The sequence below is a fragment of the Barbus barbus genome (genome assembly GCF_936440315.1).
Source record: "Barbus barbus genome assembly, chromosome: 24".
Classification (NCBI taxonomy): Eukaryota; Metazoa; Chordata; class Actinopteri; order Cypriniformes; family Cyprinidae; genus Barbus; species Barbus barbus.
Window position 1 is genome coordinate 1785300 of NC_136752.1, and position 12054 is coordinate 1797353.

A 12054-nucleotide genomic window follows, 5' to 3' on the forward strand; every position below is an offset into this window, starting at 1 on the left:
CCCTGGGCCACAAAACCAACCATAAGTGTCAATTTTTCAAAACATCATCTGAAAACTGAATAAATAATCTTTCCATTGATGTATGGTTTGTTATGATCGGACAATATTTGTCTGAGATACAACTATTTGAAAATCTGGAATCTGAGGGAGCAAAAAAATTTAAATATTGAGAAAATCTCCTTTAAAGTTGTTCAAATGAAGTTCTTAGCAATGCATATTACTAATCAGAAATGAAGTTTTGATATATTTACGGTAGGATAATTTACAAAATATCTTCATGGAACATGATCTTTACTTAATATCCTAATGATTTTTGGCATAAAATAAAAATGTATAATTTTGACCCAAACAATGTATTGTTGGCTATTACAAATATACCCCAGCGACTTCAGACTGCTTTTGTGCTGCAGGGTCACACATGTATTATCAGTGAAAAGAATCATGGAAATGATTTGGCTGAAGTGTTTATGAAATGAAAGCCATCTGTGGTGTAAAGTGTGTCAGGTGCTTTGGGATAAGTATCTTCTAATGATCTGAATATTTCATGTTCTGCTGGCTGCTTTATGAAAATGAAATACTTTAAGAAAATAATACTTTAGGTCACTGCATTAGCTAATAGAATGGATGTCAAGTGATTACAACTTTGAATCTGTTTGCATGTTTGCTGATTATAGAGCTGGGCGATAAATTAATTTCATCGATTAACTCGAATGTGTAGTTTATGTCGACTTGTTTGAATGAAAATGAAAAAAAAAAAAGACATACTACAGAACTCCAATAAATAGGAGATAAATATCAATACTTTCTCTCGCAGTTATATCATTAGGTAATCATAATTGTGGGCATCATGGAGCCGCTATTATGCATGGCATTGAAACTGCTTTTGAATGCACGATGGCTTTTTAGTTTCCCTTTCGAGATTGGCGATCGCACGTACTCTGTCTTTACTATGGAGCGGCAGTGGCCTACTTACCACACATTTTACAAGATTAGATGTTTGTCATGGTGCTCATGAGCTGCAAATCATTCGTCATCGTCCTCGGTCATCTCTCCTTACTCTATGTGGTAGGCTAAGTGAAATGTGATGTTCTGTAATGCAGTGTTTCCCATACATTGGTTTATTTGTGGCGGCCTGCCACAATATCAAAACTGACCGCCACAAATCGTTTTTTTTTTTTTTAAAAAAGCTTTGACTTCGTTGAATAAGCAAGCGCTGCACGTTTCAGAATTGAATCACGGGGCGGGTGTCTTTATATCACTGCATTTCTGAAGGAAACCGACTGTTTTGGATGTCATTTTCGTTTCATCTTGTATAATGTCTGATAAAGCAGCGTTTGTGAGCAGAGCTAATTTGTGTACAGCGTTACCGGGGAAACCGCTATTTCTCCTGCTCTACAAGCGCCTCCTGCTGGCAGAGAATTAATTTGCATATATGCAGCCACAAATAAAGTCCAAGTCTGTGGGAAACACTGGTAATATAACAGGCAACCGTTAGCAATCGTTACTTGTTTCCTGTGCCTTTCTGAATACTGAATATTTGTTTTACTGATAAGTGTTTTAAAGCACTTTGTGACTCCTTGTCTGTGAAAGGTGCTATATAAATACATTTTATTTACTTAATTCAAATTATTAAATGGATGCCACCTTATTGGGACAGCAAAGCCCTCCCTACACCTACCCTAACCCTACCCAATACTTTATTTTCAACTTTTTGATTATTTCCTTAATTTTTATTGAAAATAAACGCCTTTCTGATGCTATATGAAATTTGTAAAGGGAGAAAAAAAGTTTGGTATAAGGCAGGATCGAACTCGGGTCAATCGCATCAAAAAGCATAGGCCTACGCCTTACCATCTACACCACTGAAATTTATGCTATATGAGCGTCTTTTTGTTGACTAACTCAATCGCACGTTGGTGGGCGGAGTTAGTGTAAATAGCCTTTGCCAACAAGGCGGGCTGTAAAGACACTCCGTAAAGTTAGAACTTGTTTTGAACAATTTCTTTGTCATCTGCAGATTGATTTTAAGTAGGGGGGAAAAACTATTTAAATTGTAAATCGGATTTTTTGTGAAAAAATTAGGGATTTTCTTTTCAGGCAATATCGCCCAGCCCTAGCTGATTAGTTATTCTAATTAAATTAATCACTCATTTGACACCCCCCTTAAGATTAAAGTCATTGCATTGAAGAAGACGTTACAAAAATGTAGCTTTAAAAAGAAAAGTTGATTCAATATTGCATAAATTAAAATTATTAAAAAATGAAGAAAAAAATCAGACTCTAAATATGAAAATAAATCCTCCATTAGGTGGCAGCAGAAGCCACTCAGGAGTGAGTCATTGAATCATTCATTCAACCGATTTGTTCAAATGACTGTGACTGTATTTGTGAATCTGAGTTAGTGCCCCACTCTCCTCATGACTCTGATTTGAGAGGTCTGTGTAGTAACGTGTTTGCTTTGTCTTTCGCAGAGCTGAAGTGCGGCTCAGAGTTCATCCGTTCATCTGGCGAAGGACGTGTGGAGGAGAGAAGAGCGGCTCTGATCCTATACAGAAACACATCTTCATCTTCTGTCATTCAAACCAGAACCACTTAGCTAACATTTGTAGCATTTTATTTTTTTAGTCTTCGTTTTATCTCTTTCCCTCAAAAGATCGTCTTTACCATTTCTGAAGACCAGATTTATGTTATTTTTATTGTTAAGTAGTAATTCACATTCCTAGTTCATGAGGAGTAATGGAGTACTGTGTAGTAATATTAGGAGGAGCGTGTGAGCATATGAAGATGAAGTTGAGGGGGTGGGATGACGATGGGGGCGGAGCTAAAGATGGACAGGCTTTGCTGATGTCACAGTGTGTTTGTAAGGGACCAGCACAGGATGATTTTCATTGGTGGACGGCAGTGCCAATCATTCCTCTATGCAGTCAAACGCAAACATTCCACCGAGGAGAGGACAAGCGGCTTCTACCTCTCTCAGCAACAAGACAAACGCAAAAAAACCCATTCACCATGAAACCTAGGCAGCTCTTTGGAAACTTTCTCATCTCCAGCCATTTTCTGGCACCAATATTCAGATATATATTTGTAGAAACCTGTTGGGTTTTTTTTTCTCTTTGTTTTAAATCAGATGATTTTGGACGAGGTCACTCTGTTTGCCCTATTAAATCTTTTTAATTTGTTTCAGAAACTTTTGATTAAATGAACAAATGAGATTGAACTGCCAGCGCTGATGTTTCTAGCGGCCGAGCGAGGCCCGTGCTCCCTGCTCTCTCTCTCTCTCTCTCTCTCCCTGCTCCCTTCTGCTCCATCAGCCCTGTGTATAGCAGTTAATGGTAGAATTGACTCTCTCTTTCTTTTTTTAAGCAGCTTTGGATGATCTGTCATGTTTTTATGCCCCACCCGACCCATTGTGTAACACTCTTCCAATTAAAGTTTGTTTATTCTCTAATAATCCTGAGACTGCTTGATCTTCAGTGATTGGCTGTGTTTTTATTCATTGCACTCAGGTCTGAAATTCAAGGTGCTTTCAGTAGATGTGTAGCTAGCATTAGCATCAGTGTTCTTCATGTATTATCAGTACCAGTGCCGTTAGACGCTGCACTGCCATCTATTGACGTGGATCAGCATGATTGTCTTGGATTAGGCAGATATTAGTGAGTTTTAGAGAGTGCTCTACACAACAGTGAACTTCTTTACCTGTCCAACACAAAAGAAGCAACGTGGGCATCACCGAGGGAGGTGACCTGTCCCATACACGTTTAATTTAGGACCATTGAGCACCCCCCCCCCCCCCCCCCCCCCCCTTAAGTGTCCCATTTGACCCGTACTTACCATATAATTAAAACAGTGTGTATATGAAATGAAAGTGGTCTTGATCTTATGTGAGTGTGCACCATTCAGATGACTCTACACAAAAACACTGTTTGTTTGTTTATTTATTAATGCCTAAAGTGTAAAAAACAAACAAACTGCTGAATGCATGTTTAATGCATGCCAAGCTCCAAATGCATGCACAAAAAGACCGGTCCATAAAATACAGTGACTTACAGAAATATCTATTTGGCTGGAAGCTGAAAAAAAGGCAGGATACTAATGATAGTCCACTTCAACAACAACAAACATTGCAATATTCATTTATATACGATTCATCTCCATTCTGAGTTTCATATTTTCAGTTTTCTGGAGATTCTCCACCATTTTTATTCATTTTAAAAGTAATACCGAAGTTCTCCGAGGCTGTTTTTAGTTCAGTCAGTCAGTCAGCAATCAGAATAAGCTGTGAAATAATACAAAGACCTTGGTAGTTTCGTGATGTCTGAGCTTGCGAGCTGGTTTTTGTGTCCTAGCTAGTGTGACGCATCCTCTTCAAGTTCATCCTGCTGTGTGACTCCAACAGGAGATGCTTATTCTTTATGGTTTTGCTCATTTATCCTGGTCAGGTTGAAGCCTAAAATTCCCATTTCTGATGTAGAGGAGGAGGATACTGTAAAGGGCATAAATGATTTTGCATTCATAAGAGTTGGTACAGTGATGTGTGATCAGTACAGCCGTAAACAAAGAGGCTTGATATATTTGATATTCATTACAAACACTACACACTTCCGGAGATGAAGCTTCACCAGTGACATGAGACCGCATGGAAACGCTTTTCTTTCTAAATATAATATGCATGTGTCTCAAGACTTCCACAGTCTGCTTTTTGGGGAGAGGTGGAGGCTCGAGTTGTGCTTCTCGTTGGTCTCTGATGTGATCTGGACGCTCTTCATCCACTGTGTGTTTTATGCTCGTGTCGTCTGCTCTGTCCGCGGCGTGGCCCGTAACACAGATGAAGGGCCGTTCGCCGAGGGTCTGGTGTCACGGCCAGCTCGTCCTCTGCTGGAAGATAGAAGGGAGTCTGATGAACAGCAGCACAAACTCTCTCTCATCATGGCCTGGAGTCTCTGACCTCTTTCATCTGCTCTGTGACAGACACCAGAAGCTCTGACTCTCAGCTTCTCATCTGCAGTCTGTGTTTTACTGAAGGGATCGAGACCTGAAAATAAAAATCCTGTCATCATTTACTCGACCAAACCTAAATGAGTTTCTTCTGTTGAACACAAAAGATGTTTTGATGTAACCAAACAGTTGCTGGTAGCCTTAGTTTATGACTTCCATAGTATGAAGAAAATAAATGCTATGGAAGTCAATGGCTACCGTCAGCTGTTTGGTTACCAGCATTCTTCAAACTATCTTCTTTTGTGTTCAACAGAAGAAAGATACTCATACAGGCTTGAAACAACATGAGGGTGACTGAATGACAGGATTTTCATTTTTGGGTGAACTATCTTTTTAACCTTTGCAAACTAAACACAGAAGCGAATGGTAAATCTTAAATCAGACTGATTCTTTGGAGAAATCCTCTTTATGTGTCAAACATACTAACATTGCCTTGCAGTCTGAAAGCTCAGCTAACTCATTAGCATCTTATCAATCAGCATCTTTAATACATCGGCATTAAAACACACATTTGTTGAATTTCTGATATTTGATGGCTTTCATTCTTCATTTCCTGTTCCAACACACTAAATGACTAATTACTAAATTAAGTTAGAGGGATGAAAAACACCCATTTGTTAAATCAAGCTGAAAAGGTTTGTGTCAGTGTGTGTTGTGTAATTTATTCTGCTGGTTTCTTAAGTTGATGGTGATGATGATGCAGTGATAACATGATGAACTGATGTTAGTGCTGCTACCAAGACTGGGATGGTTTAACATCCGTTATGACAAAAAAGATTGTAAGATCGAATCTTAAAATATGTAATCAAAATTACTTCATTAAAGTATCTAGCTGAAGCTTTTAAGCTTCTCAGTATATTTTAGTAAGTACACTTTTGACCTATTGCACATAAATATAGTGTAGGTCCTACAGTATGTGGACTTTTAAATAACTCATTATTTATTATTATTGACATTCATACTGTTATGGTGAGAATATACAGTATATACACATATACTACTATTCAAAAAGTTTTTTTTTAATTATTATTCCTGGAAGAAATGTATACTTTTATTCAGCAAGGATGCATTAAATTGATCACAAATGACAGTAAAACATTATGTTGCTAAAGAAAGTTTCTATTCATCAAAGAGTAGTAAAAAATCAAATGTATCTCAGTTTCCATAAATATATTGAGCAGCACAACTGTGTTCAACATGGATAATAATCAGAAATGTTTGTTGAGCAGTAAATCAGTATATTATTATGATTTCTGAAGATCATGTGACACTGAAGACTGCAGTAATGATGCTGAAAATACAGCTGCAGATCACAGAAATAAATTACAGTTTAACACATATTCACACAGAAAACAGCTGATTTAAATTGTATTAATATTTCACAATTTTACTATATTTTTGATCAAATAAATTCAGCCTTTAAAAATGTCTTCCTGAACTTTTGAATGGTAATGTATATGTTCCCCTGCTGCGTCTCATGGCTAGAGTGAGTAGATTAATGGGTGTCTTACTCTCTCTGAGTTTCCAGCCGAGGAGAGCGATGAGCAGCAGCAGGAGAGCCGTCACGGGGAAGAAGACTCCCGTCCACAGAAACCATCCCGGGACCTCGCTCAGAAACACCACTGCGGTGGACATCAGCTCGGCCCTGCAGCTGGACTTTGGGCTCTGAGGCAAAGCTGAAACCCGTGATGATTTAGAGGGATTTACGGCAGCTGGTTAATGCTTCACTGACTGACCTCTGAACTTCTCTCTCTGTGTTTTCTGTTGTTATCAGAACAAATCACATCAACAGAGAGGACAAACACACGAATGCATGTCAGAAGTAGTGAACACGGAGGTTCAGTGCTGCTAATGGAGGAAGATCTGTGCTTTCTGTCTCTGAAACCTGTCAGTATAACACAGAGTTAGGATTTGATTTCTTTTGGAAAACAGATGATTAGTGATAGGAGAACTGGAAAAGAAATCTAAAGAAAAGCACTTTAACTCACGCTTTATAGCTCTTCAGAAGCAAAATGAGGGAATCACTGAAACTCAAGTCATTACTGACTGATTATCAATTCTCACAAACATTGAAAATATGAGAATTCATACAAGTTTTGAAGTTTCAAAACTGTTTTTTTGTGTGACGACATACAATATGCCTGTTTTGAATAGTATGTATTGAAATGGCATGAAGGACCATAGGAAAGATGTTTAGAGAGATGTTAACTTGTTTTTCAGTGTGTTTCTCACACAAAGCAACATTTGTGACCAAAACCAGTCATAAGTGTCATTTTTTTTAAATTGAGAGTTTTGCATCATCTGGAAGCTGAATAAATAATCTTTCCATTGATGTATGGTTTGTTATGATAGGACAATATTTGTCTGAGATACAACTATTAGAAAATCTGGAATCTGAGGGTGCAAAAAAATCTAAATATTGAGAAAATCATCTTTAAAGTTGTTCAAATGAAGTTCTTAGCAATGCATATTACTAATCAAAAATGAAGTTTTGATATATTTACGGTAGGAAATTTACAAAATATCTTCATGGAACATGATCTTTACTTAATATCCTAATGATTTTTGTCATAAAAGAGAAATGTATAATTGTGACCCATACAATGTATTGTTGGCTATTGCTACAAATATACCTGTGCTACTCATGACTGCTTCTGTGCTGCAGGGACACATATAACTTAAGAAGACTTCAAGTCCAGTGCATCAGTGCTGTATGACCTTTCATCTGCACATAATCATCACCAAAATAAGCTTGTCCATGTAATTTATTTTAAATCCTACTTGCAGCCTCTCAGTAGGACAGTCTCACACTGGACCTGAGTGAAAGCAGCGTTCAGGTCATCCTGACACGAGCTGAAGAGCTGGAAGTTGTGAGGTGTTTTCTGTTTTTTCTCTGTAGACACTGTGTCTTGAGTTATTGAAATGAGCAGCTCATGACAGGCATTTTCACGAAGATTAAAAGCCTTTATCATGTCTGTGGTTTGTGCTCCTGACGGCTTCATTTACATACGCTGGCATTTGATAAAGAAACCCAATGCATCTTTGATCTCCTGCTTGTCTCCTGCTCTCTCTCTGTCTCTCCTGTTTCTTTCTTTTCTCTGTAGAGATCACTGTTTTTTCTCCTGTGTTGATCACTGTGTTTGATTACACAGCCCAGACAATCTGATTAAATCAATTGCTTTTTATATTTAGACTGTAACACTACTTTACTCTCGGTTTGTTTTTCTCCTAAATTGGATTTGCTTTGCTTTCTGATGCACTTACTAAAATTGGAGGTTGAAGTTAAAGCCAAAAATGGCCCTCTAATGGACTCACAGAAAAAAAGAAAGAAAAAAAAAATGTGTCCTTAAAGGGTAATTTTATGTTTCCTTGACCTCTCTTTTATTTAACTCTATAAAGTCTACTGTATCGCATCTGATACATACATTTCTAAATGATCGACACGATCAAAACTTTGCTGATAAACTTGTCGCACACAATCTTCTGCATGTCTTCTGTCGTCTGATTATAGTTTAGACTGTGTTTTTGTACAAGCGTTCAGCTTCAGCTGCTGCTTCTCGTGTCAAATCTTGACTGATTTTTCTCAAGTAAAGGTCAGAATAACTGCAGTCATATCTCCAGATGAACTCTTACTGGACTGAAGCAGCTCAGCTTTACTTGATTCTCCATCAATCATTTTCTAGAAAAATCAGTGCGTCTCAAATCTTCAAATCTACAATTTTTATCTCCATATTCTCACTTTATCACACTATATGAGCCATAAAAGCCTGATGGATCAAATATGATACGCATATTTTTAGATTAAAAAAATTTGTCTAAGGTTCAGTAAAGTGGTCCATCTCCCAAAAAAATTAAAATTCTGGCTATTATTTCCCATATCAGGCTGTACAGGATTAAAGAAATTGACTACAAGTACTGTAAATGAATCTGAAGCCCCAAAAGTATTTCGTTGAAACTAGTCTCTCACAACAGAATGAACATGTGACTGTTCACTTTCAAACACAAAGCTGCAGCATAAAAAGAGCTTTACTGCAGAACAATGGCAAGGAAACCAGTCTTTCTGTAGTCCAGTTCTTTTTAGTGAATCAGTGTAATCAGATTCATGAACACATGGACTGTGTTTGAATCAGTTTGAAACACGGGACGCTCACTCTAGACTTCATGCATGCAGATTTATTTGGCATACTGCCTTTCTTAAAAACATACAATTTATCCCTGAGATGCGACAAACGGGTGTTTGTGTTGATTTAATTTAGCTTTGTGCTTTAGCAGTAACACGTAGCCTTGTTTGCCAGATTTGATGAGCTCCATCTATGTGTGTTAATCACAGTATATATGTCAATATAAGCCTAAACTGAATCTGTTCATCATATAAAGCAGACATGTCTCTTCAGGAGAGTTGGATTCGATTCATATGTATTGCTTTTACAATATCTTGAAGCATCAAAGTTTTGCGTGACTTTAAGTGGACTTTCAATGGAGAGACAGAAATCTCTCAGATTTCATAAAAAATATCTTCATGTGTTCCAAAGATGAACCAAAATCATGGATTTGAAACAATATGAGGGAGAATAAATGATGACAGTGTTTTCATTTTAAAGTAGACTATGACAGTAACAGAATCAGTCATGACCCCGGATTTAGATAATTACCATATTTTGAATCACATTTCTAATTCAGTATTTGAATGAAATAACTGAAGGAAATGGTTAAAAAGAAGGTAGAGTAGATGTGTTTTATGTGTTTGTCTCTGGTGTACTCTGCTGAAGTCGCTGGCTTCTCTTCATCATCTTTTCTCCAGACTGGAAGAGGATTTGAGCTTCAGACTGAAATATACTGAGACCTGCGTCCATGCTTCTGAACTCAGCGATTCATCAGTCAAGACAGGAGGACGCGTTAATGAGCGATGCTTTCCGCTGCTGGAATTTGACTCCAAATTACAAAATGAAACTTCTGGTTGCCAAACACAAGAAGAGTTTCATAACCGCCAAAGGAGGTCGTTTATCTCACTGATGGCACTGCGTTCATTCACCCTAACCATCTCTAATGTCAGAAAATGAACTAATTATTAAAGTGCACAGACGACAGGTTTAGTGTTTATTTGCTACTTTCTCACGCTTTCACTGATTTAATTGCTTGATAGTTTGAAATGATCTTTTCATTACAGGTCTGAACTGAACAGAGTTTCACCAATTAGACCATTTATTTTACACAATCACACTCATTATAAACGAGCAGCGTGCTCCAGTTATGCTGTTTTCAGAGGTGAATCTGAGGAAATGCACCCTGTCTTCAGTCTGTACATTTATTAATGTCTAAAGTAACGGTTAGAAGTCTCCTGCAATGGCTATTTGTCATTATAATGACAATTTATTTGCATATTTTGATTGCACATTCATGCTAACGCTTCATTATCAATGACAACAGTAATGATTTTTTATTCTCTGTTTGACCTCTGCTTTCTTCTCTGGCCATCAGTCATCTTTCTTCCCTTTGCTTCTGCAGGAGTGAGTTCTCTTTCTTTTCCTTTATTTTCATCACTACTTCATTAGTGGTTTCCTCCTCAGCTTCCACAGATCAAATACTAAAGTAAGTATTGCAGACAAAAAATGTCAAATAAGGTGCCATTGGCTCCTATAAGAAGAAAAACTTAAGCACCACATAAGAATGAACTTACATTTTAATTTTTTTTAACACTTTCAGTCATCCTGTCATGTGTGTACTGTACGTCTGCTCTTTTACAGCAGTTTCTTCTGTCTTGTAGATGAGAACTGAAATTCACTTAAAATGGGATCTGAAAGTCTTTTTGAACTTTGAGTGTGCTTCTGAATGTAGTGAGGGTTCTCTAGCCTTAATACACATCTTTTACCGTTTCACACATTTATTGCATTAAAGCATTGGTGTTGTGTAGTGTACATTTAAAGGTGGAAGAGAATGTATTGTAGTGTAGTGTAGTTGTGTAGTGTACATTTAAAGGTGGAAGAGAATGTATTGTAGTGTAGTGTAGTTGTGTAGTGTCACGTCATTGTGGTTTATGTGCTAGAGCTCAGGCACACTGCACACAGACGAACACACACTGTAAAAACAAAAACAAACAAAAAAACGGTAAATAGACTGACAGCAGGGCTTCCAGACATATTCCGTGAAATTACCGAAAATAAACATTTCACAAAATTACAAGCAAAATATATCCAAATATTCCAGAGGAATATCCAAAGACGTATAAACAAACAAACAGACAAGATACCAGCGTGAAGCGGCAGCACAAACGTGCCAGCGTTCTCACACCGGAAGTGACATAGTAATGCTTTTACCTTGGGTTTTACGATATACCTTTATACATTTACAATGACACTTTATCCAAAGCAACATACAAAGTACCAGTTAGTCTAACACAGTAGACATAGCAGGGTTTTTTATAAACGGAAAGAGTTAGTATTAAAGGGATAGTTCACCAAAAAAAGAAAATTGCCCTATGATTTACTCACCCTCAAACCATCCTCCTCGGTGTGTAGTATATGACTTTCTTCTTTCAGATGAACACAATCCGAGTTATATCAATAAACATCCTGGATCTTCCAGGCTTTGTATTGGCAGTGAATGGCTGCCATGAGTTTGAAGCTCAAAAAAGTGCATCCATCCTTCATAAACATACTCCATAAGGCTCCAGGGATTAATAAAGGCGAAGCATATTTTACACTTTATAAAAAAAAAAAAAAAAAAATCGCTCTCGGTGAAACACTACATGACATACAAAGCTATATCCTACATCGAGCAAGTTATGCTTAAGTCAAATCTGTATGGCTATTTGACCTGAAAGTTAGTTATTTTACTTTATAAAGTGTAAAATATGCTTTGCTTCAGAAGGCCTTTAAAAAACCCACTGGAGCCATGTTGAGTACATTTATGATGAATGGATGCACTTTTCTGAGCTTCAAAGTCATGGCAGCCATTCACTGCCATTATAAAGCCTGGAAGAGCCCAGATGTGTATTCATATAACTCCGATTGTGTTTGTCTGAAAGAAGAACGTCATATACACATACGATGGCTTCGTGGG

At 37.4% G+C, this 12054-nt stretch overlaps 1 protein-coding gene across 9 annotated transcripts in view; it reads left to right on the plus strand.

Moving 5' to 3' along the window:
- The window catches only part of LOC306844069 (protein 4.1-like), a 104094-nt gene extending 100628 nt beyond the window's left edge, over positions 1-3466 (plus strand). For 4 of the 9 annotated variants that reach the window (XM_079375931.1, XM_079375934.1, XM_079375936.1 and 1 more), the window contains one exon: positions 2472-3454. The gene's annotated coding sequence lies outside the window, so the exon portion shown is untranslated. Of the gene's footprint in view, positions 1-2471 lie in introns of all 9 variants that reach the window. The other 5 variants (XM_079375937.1, XM_079375938.1, XM_079375932.1 and 2 more) reach the window with 3 other exon arrangements.
- The last annotated feature ends 8588 nt before the right edge of the window (positions 3467-12054 follow it).